Genomic DNA, 18234 nt, shown 5'->3' on the forward strand with positions numbered 1-18234 from the left:
TCTATCCCTCTCCCTTCCTCTCTGTAGAAAATCAATAAAACATATTTTTTTAAAAAAAATCAAGTCTTCAACCCAAGCAGAAGCCCAGGGGATGGGAGGAAGGGCTGGTATTGGGGGCGGGGGGGCAGAAGGGGAGAATGAAGAAAAAAGGATGTACAGATTCTGGCACACCCTCCATCTCCAAAGTCGTTAGGCAAGTCTGGAAACGGGGGGAAGCACTAGAATTTAAAAATCAGAAGAGAGTAAGAAAAGCGGGAACATTCTCTCCACTGAAACTCCTCAAGACAATGCCCCCCACCAAAATCCCTCCAAACGGTTTAAATTGGAGGCTCATAGGCACCTTGCCAACAACAGGCCATGGCAGGTAACGGGTAAGAGCCGGAAAAGCAGGAACTGCACCAACTGTGGGGCCGGCGGGAGGCCTGGAGGTGGTCTCCCCGCCATGGGGAGCCGGGCACTCACCCGGCCTCCCTGCAGAAAGGGGGGGACTTGACGGGTCTTTGCCCGGGAAAGCTGGGGCCACGGTGACCTGGGACTGTCACCGCCTCGCTACGTGACTAGGAAGTCTGACTCAGTCATGGCTCCGACGGGCTCTTGTTACACGTTTCATCAGCCGTCCCCCGTCAGGGCCCTCGGGAGGTACATTCAAAACGCTCCCCACTAGGACCGAGGTGCGAACACCCCCCCTTTGCTCAGTCTGCGGTCGAAGCGTCTGCGCGTCTGTCCTCAGAACGAGCATCACTTCCTGGAGAGCTTCGCCGCGAACCCACGGCGGTGCTCGGGGACACGCGCTCCGTGCCGCCTCCACGCACAGCAGGTGCTCACGGACACGTCTGGGACCCGGGCGTAAGGCAGCCGGGAGCTCCCGGACTGGATGCCAGCTCCACCTCTGCCCCGCGGCGGCCTGCTGCTTCCTGCCATCCGAGGGTGCAGAGCCACCGGTGGCCCGACCTCCTGGCCCGGCCTGTGGTGAAATGAGCGCATCGGGGAGCCAGCCAATACCCACCGACTTTAGCAGCAGCACCGGGCCGAGATCCCGTCCGCCGGGAACCAGCGAGACACCCTTAAACCTTTAAACCCACGGTTCACTGTCACAGCCGGTGGGATCGCACGCTGCCCGGGTGATGGGGACAACGAGGTCAAATTGTCCACTGTGTATCACAGGGACGCAAGGGATAGGCTGGCAGTGTTCCCGGTGGCAGAGCGGGAACCCGCACTTTGGGTTATGTAACCCGCACGGGGCCCCAAAGCAGGTGAGAGGTGCCAGCGCGTTCCAATGCAGGTGAGCCTGCCCCGTACTGCGGCGATCCGGCAAACCGCCCGTGTGCCTTCACAGCCCGCACTACACATGTGGCTGCACACGCACGCACACACACACTCAGTCATACAGTGCAGGAGAGCAGAGCACATGTTCCGTCCATGAAAATACACTGACTCCCCATGACAAGGCCAGAACGACCCACTGCGGCACGTTTTCCTAGCGGCGCTTCCTTGCCCTCAGCTGTCTGGTTTGGAAACTGGTCTGCGTGCTCCAGAGGGACCTGAGCTTGCCAGCGGGGCCGGGCCAGCAGACAGCCCCGCCCTGCGCCCCGCACAGGCAGGTAAGGCAAGTGTGCGGGTGGGGAACGCTGCCAAGGCCGAGCCTCCCGCCACCGGCTCTCGGAGCCTGGGGGAAGCCCGTGCACCTTGCAGCGCCGAAGGGGGGCTCGTTACTTTTGTGTTAACGAAGAAAAGGGCAGGAAGGTGTTGCTAGGAAAGTCTAAACCAGGGGTCCTCAAACTACGGCCCGCGGGCCACATGCAGCCCGCCGAAGACATGGATCCGGCCCGCCGGGTGCCGCTGCCTGTCCTGCTTAGCAGCCGACGCGTCCCGGGCCCGCAGTGCGCATAGGAATTTGTTCATAGTTGTTTTTTTTAAACTATAGTCCGGCCCTCCAACGGTCTGAGGGACAGTGAACTGGCCCCCTGTTTAAAAAGTTTGAGGACCCCTGAACGCTCATGGCTGAAATCTCCGCCCTCTCGTTTCATCCCCATCTACCTTGTGTGTCTGAAATTGCCTCTGGAGACCGGTGAGCAGCTGGCCAATCCCCACCTCTCCCCTCACGCGCGCATCCCTCCCCTCACGCGCGCATCCCTCCCCTCACGCGTGCATCCCTCCCCTCACGCGCGCATCCCTCCCCTCACGCGTGCATCCCTCCCCTCACGCGTGCATCCCTCCCCTCACGCGTGCATCCCTCCCCTCACGCGTGCATCCCTCCCCTCACGCGTGCATCCCTCCCCTCACGCGTGCATCCCTCCCCTCACGCGTGCATCCCCCCCTCACGCGTGCATCCCTCCCCTCACGCGTGCATCCCTCCCCTCACGCGTGCATCCCTCCCCTCACGCGTGCATCCCTCCCCTCACGCGTGCATCCCTCCCCTCACACGTGCATCCCTCTCCTCACGTGTGCATCCCTCCCCTCACACGTGCATCCCTCCCGTCGAGCAGCAGAGGTTACACGAGGGCTCGCCCAGGCCTGGCTCTGGACACCAGGTAAGGCTGATGCCTGTCCTCTGGAAGCTGAGTCTTATCCCTAAACTGGCTCAGTTACTGAACAGCTGAATATCGAGGTCCCTCGGTAACCTTCCTAAAAAGCTGAGTCATTCGCTCTGGGAGGGAGCAGCCTGTCACCAGGGGTACTTACGCCCTCTGGCTTCTAGTGGACGGTTCCTCAAGGGCATGAGTCTGCTCCCCTGGACTCTCCCACAGTCAGCCCAGAAACAGCTCATCCTCCAGCAGCCCAGAAACAGCTCACCCTCGGCCCTCCGGGTTGTCCCGGGCCCTAACACTCTAGGGGGGCGAGGCCAGGCCCCAGCCCCGCCCCATGAGGATGGGGTGCGGGCTACGCCACCACCCCTGGCTGTTCTCTGAGCACCTTCCAGTCTGTCTCTAGGTCTGGGGTCCAAATCTGAGTCTGATCAACCCTGAGTGAAAGCACACACCCGCACTGCTCCCGGGCTGGCCCAGATCGCCTTCCCCTGCGCGGCGATGACGTCAGCGCTGGTTTCCATCCAAAGCATTAAAAACATGTTCTAGGAAATGCCGAAAGTGACCTGACCAATGAGACTTGCATGAAAATGAAACTGGCTGACAAACAGCGTATCTTCCCCTTGTGGCTTATGTTAATGGCAACGAGGACGTCCGTGTTCCCAGCCCCCTGGATGTTTATCAGCCGGTGAGGACGGCAAACGACGTTTACATCCCAACCAAGGGGAGAATGACTGAGAGGCAGCGCCATGCAGGGGAACCAACACCAGGCTGAACGTCAAGGTACCTGCTCTCAACCCGCGCCTGGCAGCACAGCGGGCAGCACAGCGGGCAGCACAGCTGGGGGCAAGCCGCTCCCTCCCACCCGTCAGCCGCTCCGCCCACTGAGTTCACCGTCCCGCCCAGAGGGGCGTCTTAAACCAGGCAGCAAAGCCGGCCATACCTTTCGGGATGCGGGCCCTTTCTTGGCTCCCCAGGGTTCTTCCGGCGACACTCGTCCAAAATAAGAAAATTCACCACAAAAGCTTGAGGTGCTTTGAAAAAGCCCGCAGGTCAGACTAAGACCTCCGGACCACAGGGACGCAGCAGCAAAACCAGCGGGCGCTGGAGTCCCCCCACCACAGTCCTGTCCGGGCCCTGCAGTCCCCCCACCACAGTCCTGTCCGGGCCCTGCAGTCCCCCCACCACAGTCCTGTCCAAATGAAGCAGGTCCGACAAGCCAGCCGCTCCCGCTCACCCCAGCTCCGCTTGGGGACCAGGAGGGCACGGCTGCTCCCCGGCGGGCGATCCGGCAGGAAGGAGGGAGCGGCAGGTGTGCTGAGTGAGTGTGTCAGGACAGAGGGCCCTGTCACCCCGCACAAATGAGCGCCAGAACAATCGACGACGTGCAGGGAGCAGACAGAGCGGGGCCGGGGTCCCCACCAGGGCGGGAGCGCCCCACGCTGAAGCCAATCAGTACAACTGCCGGAGCCACCCCAATCCCCGAGGTCCCAGGAGGGCGGGGCTGCTGACACGGTCAGGGTTGGGTAATGGAGGGCTCACCACTTCTCACCTAGTTGTTACATCAGAAAAATATCAGCATTTCGTCCCCCAATTGGCAGAATCCTCCGGGGCTCACAAACTGCCAGGAACACTGGCTTCTTGAACGAATGCCAACATTCACAGCTCCGGCCACAGCTTCCACAACCCGGCAGCGTTTGCCCACACCAGCCCCTCGGCAACAGCAGGGTCAGTTTAGGATGGCCTCAGCTCCACCCAACAGAAAAACGGGCAAAATATAGAAAGAGTTCAGAGAGGAAGGAAGGAAAGAGGGAAGGAACCCATCTGGTCAGTGATACATGGGAAGATACTCAACCCTACTCATAATTTAACACACACAAATCAAAGGGGGCCTTCCAGGTGGCCCAAATTCAACGCATTTCAGAAACCCCCAGGGTTGGGGGTACCAGCGGGGGGGGGATGCCGCAGGGCAATAGCTGTCACTCAGCACCTACTAGCGCACCCCAGCAATTCTCCAAGAGCCACATACAGACAGTATCAGGGCACGGACCGTGGCAGGGACACTCAGGGACAACGTCAACATCGCCAGGACTCTGGTTAAGGGAGTTACGGACCAGCCACACCGCAGGATGGGATATTAGGAGACTGTTTTTAAAAAACGGAGAGGTAGCTCAGGAACTGACATGAAAAGGTACTCATGGAGTGGGGGGGAGTGGGGGAAGTACGCAAGTACTTACAGCGTGAACCCCCTTGTTAAGAATGACATGTACTCATATCCCGACGTGCACACAAAACTCCTGGACTGGTTCCCACACAGAACTCCTGGACTGATTCCCACGCCAAACAAGGTTCGTTCACAGGCCCACCGGGGACCAGGCCTGGGGAAGGGGGAGCCTCAGCGCGTGCGTTTCCACCGTGCTGGCTTCTGGCACTTTCTACGTGTGCATGTATCACTTGAACGTTCAGTTGTAAGGACCTCAGAGAACAGAACCCTCTGACCCGCTCCGTGTCAAGGTCTCCCCATCACGGAACCCACTGAGACACCAGAGGGTAAAGGGGGGTCAGGAAGGTCGGATGGGCGACCGCTCAGCTCCTCCAGCGTTTTTGCAATGCTCCAGTCTGACAGCCCCATGTGACGAGTGTCCGCAGGCCCCCGCCAAGGAGCACAAAAGGCCTGGCCGGTGGGTGATGGAGGCGCCGAAACCGCAGGGTGGCCACACCTCAGTCCCGATCCTCTGGCTATTCATTATTTGACTCTAATTGAGCTCAGGGCTTGGCTTCCTCTCTTCACACACAGGCAAGAAGAGCCCTCTGTCCAAGTGTGCGTCTTGGTCAAAAAGAATGCCCTGCTTTTGTGACTTTGGTATGACACTCGCTCGCCCACTCCACCCCGGGAATGCTTGGAGGGCTGCGTACCAGCTGGCCGGTCCAGAGTCCTGCCTACACAGCTTGGGGGTAAGAAGGCAGACAGCTGGTGTTCCGATCCCAGCTCCCCCCGCAGACTAACCCGTGACCACCAGCGAGTCACTCACTAACCTCGCAGCGCCTCAGTTTCCAGTCTACAGAACGGGATGGCATTCCCGTGGCCCAGCCTCCCGGGCCTGTATAAGGAAATAAAGAACTTTACCACGGCCCTGACCGCGTTGGCTCAGTGGATAGAGCGTCGGCCTGCGGACTGGAAGGTCTCAGGTTCGATTCCGGTCAAGGGCATGTACCTTGGTTGCGGGCACATCCCCAGTGGAGGGTGTGCAAGAGGCAGCTGATCGATGTTTCTCTCTCATCGATGTTTCTGACTCTCTGTCCCGCTCCCTTCCTCTCTGTAAAAAATCAATAAAATATATTTTAAAAAAAAAAAAGAAGAAGAACTTTACCACGGCTTGCACAAATGACAGCCAGGTGCTAACCCTTGGTCAGAACTGGCTCCAGGCAAAGGCTGGGCTTGGAATTAAGTTCCTGCCTGACGGAACTTTGCACATATCAACTTGTTTTCTTAATCTTTATTGTTGAAAATATTACATATGTCCCCCGTTTTTCCCCCCATCAACCCCCTCCAACTATTTTAAGTGCACCTTCCCAAAAAGACAGGGCAAAGAAGACTACTGGCTCCAATGAAGACATTCATGTTAGGGGGGTACGTTTTTATTCCCACGGGGTGGTGACACATTTCCGTTTGTCCAAAAAATCGAAGCCCAAAGGCAGCCCCACATTGGGCTGTGCTCCACCGCCACGCGGAGCTCAGCAGCAGGAAATTCCCTTGCCGGGGCCCCATGACCCCATGACCTTTGCGGCTTGTCTCTTTTGTGAACCCATGCTGCTGGCCTAGGGGGACCCGTGCATACAGAGGAAGGCTTCCTCAAAAAGAGAGGGGCTTCCTGGAAACGAGGTACACGGCGTGCATGGACTGTCCTGTCCCCGAAGCAGCTGGCAAACAGGTGTGACTGGATCACAGGGCCTGCGGTCAGCCCGCGCGCACGGAGCAGGCGGTACACGGAGCCCTGAGCCCCGGCTGACAGCCTGGAGCTTGTTTCTGGAGAGCCCCCGCGTGCGTTCGGCACCAGCACGAACGTTCTAAGCTGTTGCGGGAATCACAGAACTCCGTCGGCGGGCTGAGCGATGTGGCGGTGACCACCGGCTGTGGAAAAGCAGCCTGCTCCTCGCCAGCCTGCGCCCCGTCCATTCGCCCCCACCCAACGTCCCGGCGGGACAGGGGACATCGTTCCGTCCGAAGAACCAAGAGATCCTTCGGCCCCTCGCCTGAACCCCCAAGTTCTCCCCGTGCGCTGAGATCCAGCAGGTTTGCCCCTGCAGTCCGGTCTTTTCTAGAATAGATGAGGGTTGTTGTTGCTTTTTTTTGGTAACTGGGACCAGGGTCCCACAGCCAGCTAAGGCCAAACTTAGACCGGAGCGCAGGCCTCAGACCCACTAGCTCAGGTCCCGTCCCGTCCGGAGCTCTGTCCAGGCCTGCGCCACGTGGTCCTATGTAAGCAGGAATAAAAGCTCCAAGACAAACACCCACACACAAAAACGCTTGCTAATCAAACAAATGTTGGCAAATGTGAAGCGTTAGCAAAATAAGGAACCAACACATAAACCCCTAGACCTTCCAACATGTCTGGGGGTGGGGGCGGGGGGAAGAAGTGTGTTTGTTTCTTGATTACTATACACCTTCCTCCGTGACTTACTTTAATTCCTAGGACCGGAATTATGGAGCACAGGTTCACAGTAAATTTCGCTGCCATACATACCCCCAATAAAATAAAATAAAATAAGATGACCTTTTCAAGCTCATCTTTTCCAAAACCTCCTACCGTCCTGGGGAGACGACTGGTGCTAAAAACTCTCCGATTTAATACTGCCCACCGTCCGCGTCCACGTTTCCTGCGTCGCGGTCAAAAACAGGGCTGGCATCTGCTTTCGCCAGCCACCTACACGCCAGCGCTATGGCCCTTAAAGTGATTTGGGACACACTGCTTTCCATCCTTACATTGCCCGGCTTTCCCCCCAAATAAAACTACGTGCAGGGGGGGGGGGGCACCTGACGGGGCTCACGAGCCCCAGGGCCCCGAGGCTGCGGGGAAGGGTGCACAGAGGCCTGGCAACCCGGGGACCCCGATTCCCGCCCGGCTCAAGGCCTCCCAGCAGCTGCGTGACCTTGGGCGCGGCGGCCTCAGTTTCCTCAGCTGCACAGCAGGCATCTTGACCCTTCGGGGCACATTCTCCTGACAGTGCCCGAGCAAAGGGCACGGGCTGCCCGCTGCACAGAAAGAACCGCCTCTCCTTTGGCGATCGCAATCGAGGGTCCCCCCGGCCAGGCTCCCCCGGGTCCCGGAGCGCCCCGCCCCCACCCCACCCCGCCGGTCCAACCAGCCGCTCAAGGTCAGCCCCGCAGGCGCTGAGAGGGAGCAGCCAGGATGCCGGTGAGCCTGTCAATGGAACCCGGCCGCTGTCTCCGCCTCCCTCCCGGAACCACTTCCCGCGACAGGGCCGCGGGGACAGAGCGCAGAGCGCGGGCCGCGGGGCGTCGGTCAGGTGGGCCCGGCGCCCCCGCCCGCTCGGGGCCGGCCGCGCGCCGCGATCCCCGCCGCCCCCGCTCCGCCCCGCGGCCCCGCCAAGGCTGCGGCCCCTCCCTCGACCACCGCCTGCGGGGCTCCGCGGGGCTCGCCCGGGCCCCACGGCGGCGCGGGGGCTGCTACTCACCGCGGGGCGCCGCGCGCGTGGCCGCCTTTGTATGCAAACAGCCGCCCGGCGCGCTCGCTGACAGCACGGCAGCCGGGGACGGGGGGGCGGGGCGAGGGGGCGGGGCCTGCGAGCGGGTGGCCGCCAGGGGCCTCGCGACAGACGCACGGGCCAGCCCGGGTGTCGCTTTCAGAGCCCCGCCCGCCCGCCCGCCCGAGGCGGTAGAGCCCCGCTAGGAGGAAGGCCGAGGCCGCCAGCCCTCCTGCACCGCCTACCGTAGCTTTCCTGGGGGGGCAGCTGGAGGGGTGACAGGGACCAAACCTTTAGGGTCTCGTGGACCATTTTAAGAGGCCTAGATAGTGCCCTGGCCCGCGTAGCTCAGTGGATGAGAGCATTGTCCCAGGACACCAAGGTTGCAGGTTCAACCCCTAGTCAGGACATAAATAATCAATGAAAGCACAGATAAGTGGAACAACAGGTCATTGCTTCTCTCCCGTCTGACCCCGCCCTGTCTGGAGCCCCCCTGGGAGGGCCCTGCGGAGTTTGTCAGCCACCAGGTGGTCAGAGGTGGTCTGAGCTGTGACTCAGCCAGGGTGGCTTCCAGGACCTGCTGCTTTCAGCCTAACCTGGCAGAGGAGGAGGAGCAGGGAGGAGGGGAACCTGCCCTGCGGGCTGAAGGAGGAGGGGCCTGGGCAAAGCAACGCGAGCACCCTGGGTTCTACAGGCTCAGTTTCACTATCTGGAAAGTGGGGGGGCAGACGCTCAACCCACAGGTCCACTGTGAGGACTGAAGAGGCCATTGTGTAAGTTAACATGGCCGATTGCTGACCTCCTGGAAGAGTTTCAAATTCTAGAACCCCACACATTGGGATTCCCAGAAAGATTTGTTGAGGGTTGGCCCCGCGTGCAGCCGGCTCCAGCCGCCCTCCTGGGAGGGTCACCCAGAGAGCACCCATTGCTGAGATGCGGAGGGCTGGGCAATGACAACCCCTCGGCATGAAAGGCCACCGGAGTGATGGCAGCCGCCCCATTCTAGCTGGGAACCTTCCCCCATTTTAGCCAGTGACAGTAACTTTACCACCTGGGAGTTCTGAAGTTTTCCAGATTAACTGCCTACACAGTAGACAGGGCTCTGCACCGGGGGTGGGAGGGGGGGTTGGGGGGGCGGCATGCCATGAAACAGTGTAGGTAGCTGTGTGGTGAACGGGTCTCCTGGCAGCTCTGCGGCGGTACCAGTGGTCAGCTCTGTAAATGCCCCGGGCGGAAAGGATGCCCCAGCAAGAAGAGTAAGGAGCAGGGGGGTGAGGGCATGAGTGGGGGAGGGGGGCAATGGGGCGATAAGGACACATATGTAATACCTTAATCAATAAAGAGGGGAAAAAAGAGTAAATCATTCCCCCAGAGGCCCAGGGCGGCCTGGCTCCCAGGAAGGGAGGGGATCCGCTCGGATCCAAGGCCAGTCCTTGCTTGGCTGGGGCCCCTGATGAGGCGGCTTCAGCAGGGACGCTCCCTTGCTGGGGCCCCAAGAATCCGATGGAAATCAGGGGACAGAGCAGCCTGGAAACCCACCAGAGGCGGAGTGGGTCCCCTGGAGGCCTGGCGGCCGGCTTGGCTGACCAAAGCAAGCCTCCTGGGGGAAGATGTGGCCCGGGTTCCACGGGGAGAAGACGGGGGAGGGTAAACCAGGGAGCGCGCATGTCTGGAGCCCAAGCCCAGAGGCCCACCCCCACATTAGGGTGAGGATCCTAGATTAGGGCTGAGGCATCCAAGAGGGGAAGGAGTCGCAGGGAGATAAAGGGGAGAGGCTGACAGTTGGCCACCCTGGCTCTTGGAAGCCACCCCACCCCAATTCACCCCAGCGGACATTAATTAGATGGCATCGCGGACCAGCCCTTGGCCAGGCGCTGAGCAGAGCCGGAGTCGCACTGCTCTGTCTCGCTCGCTCGGAGAGCAGCCCCCAGCCATCCCTCGCTCAGTCACTCGCCCTCCTGCAATCATCCCCGTTTGCTGGGTGTCCGCCCTGTGCCAGGCCTGTGGAGCCCTCAGCGGCGCCTGCCCTCGGGGAGAGTACGGTCAGGGCAGTAATCAGGGGTACTCATGGCCAATCCCACAAAAACCGCCATCCTGCTCCGCCCCGCTGTGAACCCAAGGGTGGGTAAGGCCTCTGGAGGAGCTCCCCTGAACTTGGGGCCTGAGCAGGGAACAGCACGTAGGGAACAGCACGTGCAGAGTGGCTGGCGTGTGCCGTTGGCAGGAAGGCCCTGGCTGGCCTCCGATGGGGCGAAGGGGTGCACAGCGAGCCCCGCCTTCCAGGCCAGTGGCTCCCAGCCCGTGTTCCCTGTCATCAAGAGTGGCTGGGACACCCTCTCTCCTCAGGCCACACGGGGAAGATGCGTAAGGAGCCAGGCTAGGACAAGACAGGTGTGTTTGCTACCTTATTACCTGGCCCCTCTTCCTGGTCCGCTTCCAGGCCCGAGCAGCCCGGTCCCTGTAAGCCAGCCCACGTGCGTGGGAGTTGTGGGCCTTGGCGTGTACTGGGGGTCAGTGTGTCCGAGCGCAGCTCTGCGGCCCCCATCCTCCCCCGCATTCCCCCGAGCGCCCTGCCTGAGAGCGAACGCTTGTCTCGTCTGTGCCAGTCCCAGGGTTGACAGGCACACTCGGGTGTGGCATGAGCATGGCCCGATGGGAACAGATGCCACGCACCACAGAGCAGGGTGGGAGGGGCAAGGGGAGAGGAGAGATGAAGGGGCGGGAATGAAACTTTCTAATACTTTCATCGCTGGCAAGGCCATAGGAGCTTATACTAGACCCGTGGTCGGCAAACTGCGGCTTGCGAGCCACATGCGGCTCTTTGGCCCCTTGAGTGTGGCTCTTCCACAAAATGCCACGGCCTGGGTGAATCTATTTTGAAGAAGTGGCGTTAGAAGAAGTTTAAGTTTAAAAAATGTGGCTCTCAAAAGAAATTTCAATCGTTGTACTGTTGATATTTGGCTCTGTTGACTAATGAGTTTGCCGACCACTGTCCTAGACGGATGTACCCCAGAAGAAAACGTATTTGTATTTAACTGGAGGAATTCACCTGCTATGGAATGGATGTCCATGAACCCCGCCCGCCGCCAAGCCATGTTGGAGCCCTGAGTCCCGATGGGATGGGATGGCATGTGGAGATGGGGAGGTGCTTCGAAGCAGATGAGGACGTGAGGGTGGAGGGAACCCCCCTCCCCCCCCCGCCCGGAAACCTGCACCGCAGAGCGGCGGTCTCTGACTCGGTGCCAGAAGCTGGCGGCAGAATAAAACCAGGTTCCCACAGAGACATCAGCACGCCCCTGTCCATCGCAGCCCCCGGGGAATTGTCCGGCTACCAGACTTTTCAGCTCATAGACCTTTATCCCCAGTTAAGATAAAATCTGAGATGCTACCTGATATAACCCTTTGTCCGCGCAAAACAAACAGGAGAGCAGGAAAGGACTGGATTTGCCGATACGTTCTATGTTCACTACAGAATTCTTTTCCAAACTATGAGACAAGGTTTCTGCAGAAAGTCACAGAGGCCGAAGTGAGCGGCTGAAGAAATGGGCTCAGGAAACAAGTTACAGAGGCCAGAGAAAGGGCAGAGGAGAGCGGAGGGGCAGGAAGGAAACTTTCTGATAGGCTCATCGTTGGCACGGCTTAGGGTGAGGGGAAGGTCAAGGTGAGGCGCCCGCAGGGAAGAGGAGGGGACAGGGGCGGGGGAGGGGAGGGCGCTGGTATGCTCCCCAGAGAGAGAGCCACTGTTCACCACAGAATTTACACGTTGCTGCCCAGCCTGACAGGCGAGGCTCAGTTAGTTGAGCATCGACCTAGGAACCTGGAGGTCACGGGTCAGTTCCCAGTCGGGGCACAGGCCCCGGTTCCAGATTCAGTCCCCAGTGTGGGGTGTGCAGGAGGCAGCCGATCAGTGATTCTCTCTCATCACTGATGTTTCTATCTCTCCCTCCCTCTCCCTTCCTCCTAAAATCAATAAAAATATTTTCTTTAAAGAAAAATAGATGTTGCTGGCCAGTGGCCATCCGCACTGACATTTGCGTGCTGTCTGGAGCCTACATACCACCTCTTTCCTCACTGACCTAGAACCTGGAGTTGATGGAGGAAGGTAACTCTACACTCCAAGACGTCAAGTCAGGACCTCATCCTCTTTCGTTCTTGGAATAAATTAAATCATTCTGGAGCTGGACGTTCCACCTGCCCCTCACCTTCCAAAGCTGTTTCCCACGAAAGCTTGTCAGGTATTAGAATTATCTGGGAAATCCATCTGGGAAACTCTCAAGGCCCAGACTAGGTCTGCATCAATCACCCGCAGTGCAGGGTGCAGGCAGGTTGAAGGACCCGTGTGCTAAGCGTCACTTCCCTTCATTCTGGACCCGGGCTGGCTGCCATTCTCTCCCTCAAAGCCCACCCTCTCCTCTCCCAGCCCCCATGGCCAGGGCCACAGATCATTTCTATATCCAAAATGTCCAGGTAATGGAACCCATATGAGCCAGCACAAATAGAGTGAGTGTGTGCATGTGTGTGTGTTTGTATGTATGTGAGTGTGCATGTGTGCATGTGTGTGTAAGTGTGTGTGTGTGCATGTGAGTGTGCTTGTGTATGAGTGTGCATGTGTGAGTGTGCATGTGTGTGCGTGTGTATGTGTGTGAGTGTGTATGAGTGTGCATGTATGTGAGTGTGCATGTGTATGAGTGTGCATGTGTGTGAGTGTGCATGTGTGTGTGAGTGTGTGAATGGAGCATGATATACTGAAAGGAGCCTGGGACTATGGAGGCTCTCTCTCACTCACTCTCTCTCCACTTGGGTAGCTCTGCCCCTTCTCTCCCAGCCGCTTGCTTCTTCCCAGACTCTCCTCCACCATCACTCTGGCCACATCTGGCTCATCATGCACCTCTCCCCTTCACATGACCTTCCCATGACCTTCCACTTCAGTCCCTTAACTCCAAAATTTCGAGAGCCGTCAGACTGACTGGCCCAGGCCATCTTCTCAGCCTACCCTGTGCGAGTCCCAGCTCGCTGACACGCTATAGGAATGGCTCCCGTCAGGTCACTTTCCATCCCTGGTCCAGTGCCGCCCGGTTCTGCTTACCGCCCCTGTTGCTCCACCTGGGGAACCCCGGCCACAATGCTCAACAGCGGGAGGTGGAGCCGGGGGCCAGACCCGGCAGCTCCCTTCCAGGCCTCCTAAGTCTGCCCAGCCCCGCAGACTTGATGTAAAGAGGGAGAGCAGCAGGCAGCCCCACCTGCTGGGAGGCGCCAGGGCAGTGGCTATAAGGGGAGACCCCTTCGACCGGCTTTGCTTCTTGCTAGTTCTGGGACTGAAGGGGAAGGACGTGGGGCCTCTCGGACCCGCAGTCCCCTTTCCTTCTAAACCAAGGTGAAAATATCTCTTTCCCAGGACGGTCTGAAGGAATAAATTATTTAAACTGAACCACTTGGTGGCCATGGCACAATATGTACGGTCCACTCGGGAAGTCCCATGGCAACAACAATGGGAATTGTCGTTATTTTCATTGACGGTGAACACCTAGGAGCCTGACAGCGCACACAGGATCAGGCCTGGGCTTTTGGGATGGGGAAGCCTGGACAGATGGAGGGTGCATGGGAGGAGGTGTTCGTGCTCACGGCCCAGCACGCGGAAAGGCACAATAAAGGCAGGTGGAGCGGGCTTAGCCGTGCAGGCTGTGGGGCTCCCGTGTGGGGCTGGCTCCCGGGTGGAACAACGCAAAAATGAATCCATACTCTGCTTCTTTCGCCCGCGGCGCCGCCCGCACGTGGGCTGGGCCACACAGACGTCACTGAATGGCTGATGACCTGATTGGCTCAGTTAAGTTAGCACAGGAGGGAATTACCACTCAGGGGCGTTAACGTCGATTTCCTGGAGGAAAGTGAGAAGGCTAACCCCTGTTTTGTAAAACTACTGTTTGGAATTCTCTGCTTTTTTTTTTTTTTTTTTTTAGACGGCCTCTTATTCTAAAAAAATAACTTTGCTTTCTAGCCTGCTGTAGCCTGCTTGAATAATGAGGAAGATAAACTTAGCTGTCTGACCTTGTAGGCCAGAGACTAGAGATGCCCATACTCTCAATGCCATGCCAGGTGCATTTTTTAATTGGATAGAACTGTGTTGTTTTCAAGGCCAGCGGCGAGATAACCACTAAGTGCACGTCGGGCTGGCTCTTTCATAAAAAGGGAAGTTCTGCTTGTAGCCTTGCTTAGAGTTTGAATTCATTTTCTCTAAGCCCACCGGTGAATAAAGGGTGACTCCAAACTCTCGAGCATTGCTTGATTTATTCCGGTTCTCTGTAACAAAAGCAGGTGGTCCTTTCTACTGAGGAGCGCTCAATTCAATGTCCTGAACCCAGCCCTAGCTGTCTGGCTCAGTGGATAGAGCATCAGCCTGTGGATTGAAGGGTCCCAGGTTTGATTCCAGGTCAAGGGCACATGCCAGGGTTGTGGGCTTGAGCCCCAGTAGGGGGCGTGCAGGAGGCAGCCGATCAATGATTCTCTCTCATCATTGATGTTTCCATCTCTCTCTCCCTCTCCCTTCATCTCTGAAATTAATAAAAATATATTTAAAAAAAAAAAAAAACACAAAGCAAGGGTGGATTGGGCTATATCAGCCCTGCCGCCTGGCGGGGGGGTACCGGGCGGGGGGGGGGGGGGCATCTTTCTGTGTCTGCAACCTGCCAGGGGCAGGCCATGCCGGACGGCAGCCAGGCTCCTGCAATGGTCTGACATCCAGTCACAGGGTCAAGCGATGATCAGGAGTCGACTGCCGTGGAGAACGGAGGAAGGGGCAGCCCCTTTACAAAGGAACCCGGTTTTGAGTCCATGAACCCGGGCAGCACCGGCCGTAACACCGCCCCTCCCCACACAGGCGTGGGGGAGACACAGGCAGCACCCGCGGGCCTGGTCCCGGCCGGGGGCCCCACAGGGGTGTCTGTCTGTCTACACGAGCTGGCTCTTCTGAGAAGTCTGACAACTGCCTGTTCCCAACTGAGAAACAACACCAGGAAGAAAACCGCGCTCTCTTAAATCTCGAGGAAGTGGCACTTCCTAGAAACACTCGACGGCTGATTTCTGTTCCATGAGGACACACTACTGTAAGGTCTGGGGCTGGGAAAGCAGGAACTTTACAAACTTTGCTTTCTAGCCTGCTTGAATAATGAGGAAAATAAACTTAAGCTGTCTGACCTTGTAGGCCAGAGACTAGATATGCCCATAATTTCAATGCCATGCCAGGTGCATTTTTAATTGGATAGAACTGTGTTGTTTTCAAGGCCAGCAGCGAGATAACCACTAAGTGCACATAGGGCTGGCTCTTTAATAAAAAGGGAAGTTCTGCTTGTAGCCTTGCTTAGAATTTGAATTCATTTTCTCTAAGCCCACCGGTGCAGCCCACCGGTGAATAAAGTGTGACTCCCCCGGCCTGTGCTCTCGGACCGCGGGACCTCACCCGAGAGCTTTCGATAAACGCGATTTTTCGCTTTTACCCTGCTTGTCTTGGTCAACTTATTGGCTTCGGTCAGATTAAGTCTTACATCTCTGATTAAACCTTACAACTACTAATGCCTCCCGCTGCGTGGAACATACCAAGGGAAAGAGGGGAGCCAGGGGGCCCAGGCGAGCCTCACCTACTTCACAAGGTGCTGGGGGCTCCTGGGGTCCTGGTTGGGGAATCGAAGCTCCTGTCCCTCCTGCCTGTCGTCCTTCTAACGGCAATCAGACTCTGGAGATGCCGACACGGCGCCAGCTTGGCGCGCCCTGAAAATACACTTGGTGTCACACGCTGGTGCCCCACGCCCGCGCGACGCTGCCTCTGCATTTCGCATGTTAATAAGATCCAATATTGGGGCGGGGGGGCTGTATAAATTAGAGTTTTACAAATACCGACCATGGAGCATTGTACTTCAAAGGGCTCCACGAGAAGACCATGGGTTACTCTTCATCGATGAAGAGAACAGACCAGTTAACAGAAGGTGGAACTGAGACCCCCAAGAGCTATATCATAGGGCGGTCATGTCCCCAGGTCCCAGGCGCGGGTGCCATTCTTCAGTGAGCTGAGAAGCCTGCCCGTGGAGAAGCCACGGGAAGCGAGCCACGCTCCCCCCTCCCCATCCTTTACCTTCGCTGCTGGGAGAAGGCTTGGTCTCCCCCATTCGGCGGGCATACTGGCAGGACCCACTGAGCTTCCGCTGACGGCATACGGAGGCCCAGCTCATGGGGCGGACGCTCCTCTTCCTCCTGGTTTTCTAGTGCTCAGCAGCCTCGCCCCCCGCTTATCGGCTGTTGCTGGGACGGGCATGGTTGGCTCCCATCACCCCCGTCTTGCCCCTCCGGATCTTGCCCCTCAACCCCCCTCCTCCCCTCCCATTTTCTCCCCTCCAGCTTCCTGTCACCCGCGCCCTCTGCTAAGGAGCCGGGAAGCGCTCATTGTTGGGTGGCAGGCTTCTGATGATTCCATGGAGATTGTGATGTCAGCCCTGGGCCACCGCTGCAGGGGAGGACGGAGAGAGGAGGAGCGAGGGAGGACGGAGCAGACTGCTGTGGAGCCGGTTGGAGGCCAGCCCCGGGTTCAGAAGAGGCGGGTCAGCGCCGGGCCACGCAAGGCTGGGAGCACGGCCTGGCCCGAGCTTCCACGACAGCGGGTTTTGCCTTCCTGATTCCTCGTGCGCAGCAAGCAAACCGGAAGGAACGTCTAACGCAGAGAGCTGGACTCCCACCAGGGGCAGGCCTGCTGCGGGAGGAAGCCGCCATGTCTGTTTCTCGCGGAGCAGGAGGGCTGGGCGGCGTCTCCGAAGCCTGCTCGGAAGAGGTTTCTGCGACCCCGCAGATGGTGCGGAGAAAGCATCGACTGAAGAAAGGGACGCCGTACAGGAGCCCTTGCAAATGCCCGCGTCGCAGGGGAAGATGAGGACGGATGCGGGATACAGTGGCTGGATGATTGCGTGATCGGCTAAAATGAAACGGTGATAACGGCGGAAAGTCACAGCGTCAGAATGGAATCCTATAAAATAGGACAATACTGCCCGGCCAGCGTGGCTCCGGGGGCTGAGCCTTATCCCACGCACCAGGAGGTCACGGCTTGGTTCCGGATCAGGGCACATACCCGGGTTGTGGGCTCCGTCCGCGGTGGGGGGGGGGGGGGGGGCGTGCAGGAGGCAGCCCGTCGATGTTTCTGTCTCACGTCAATGTTTCTGTCTTTCTCTCCTCCCTTCCTCTCTTTGAAATCAATAAAACATATATTTTTTTAAAATATGACAATACTGCTGGACTACCATCAGAAGTCTTTGCTTGGGGGGGGGGGACCCTGGGAGCCCAAACTCTTGACTGGATATCGGGGCGCATCCTGTGCCCATCTGAGCCGTCCTCACCCAGATGCTTAGGTTCGAGTGGGCCCTCTTCTCACGGGCCATTTCCTTGGCGAGACCAGGACGTCTGCTACCACCCGCTGCCCAGCGCAGTGACACCCGCTGACGGACCGTGGGCGCGCTGGCTCTTTGGGAAAAGGCACAGCGGGAGCCAGCTCTCCTGGTCTCCCCGGCGGACAACACCTGAGACCCCCGCCCGCGTCCTCTCTGGAGGGTGCTTTTGACTCCTGACGAGAAGAGTCTCAGAAGAAAGACGCTCTGACGGGGAAAAGGACGTTTCTCTCTTCTCCAGCTCAGCGTACTTTGGTAGATGGGCGGTGACTACCGAGCCTCAGGGTGACGGGCGGGGCGGGGGCTAGGAACTGCCTGGCGTGGGGACATGGCCTCGTTGAGCTGTCATCAGGCAACACCGCACCTGTCAGGCAACCGGGTGCAAACCGAGCACGTCCCGCGGCCTGCCTGCGCGGGTGCAGTGGGAGCTGCCGTACCTGCAGCATCGGCAGGTCATTCCACTCAGCACCAGGGTCAGCACTAGGGTCTCTCCAGGTCATGGCAACCCCTCCTTACCGAAACTGGTGGGGGGCGGGGGAACCTAAAATAGTCACTTGCTTCTTACGCCGTGATCCTCATCTTCA

At 58.5% G+C, this 18234-nt stretch overlaps 1 protein-coding gene across 7 annotated transcripts in view; it reads right to left on the reverse strand.

The window, feature by feature from the left end:
- Positions 1-18234, reverse strand: part of LPIN1 (lipin 1) — a 76400-nt gene that overhangs the window by 41543 nt on the left and 16623 nt on the right. For 3 of the 7 annotated variants that reach the window (XM_080684672.1, XM_080684671.1, XM_080684668.1), the window contains exon 1: positions 8223-8331. The exons of 2 other annotated variants lie outside the window; for them this stretch is intronic. The gene's annotated coding sequence lies outside the window, so the exon portion shown is untranslated. Of the gene's footprint in view, positions 1-3468; positions 3494-5652; positions 5843-8222; positions 8332-18234 lie in introns of those variants that run through there. 2 more of the 7 variants (XM_080684669.1, XM_080684670.1) reach the window with 2 other exon arrangements.

This window comes from Plecotus auritus (genome assembly GCF_963455305.1).
Source record: "Plecotus auritus genome assembly, chromosome: 8".
Taxonomy (NCBI): domain Eukaryota; kingdom Metazoa; phylum Chordata; class Mammalia; order Chiroptera; family Vespertilionidae; genus Plecotus; species Plecotus auritus.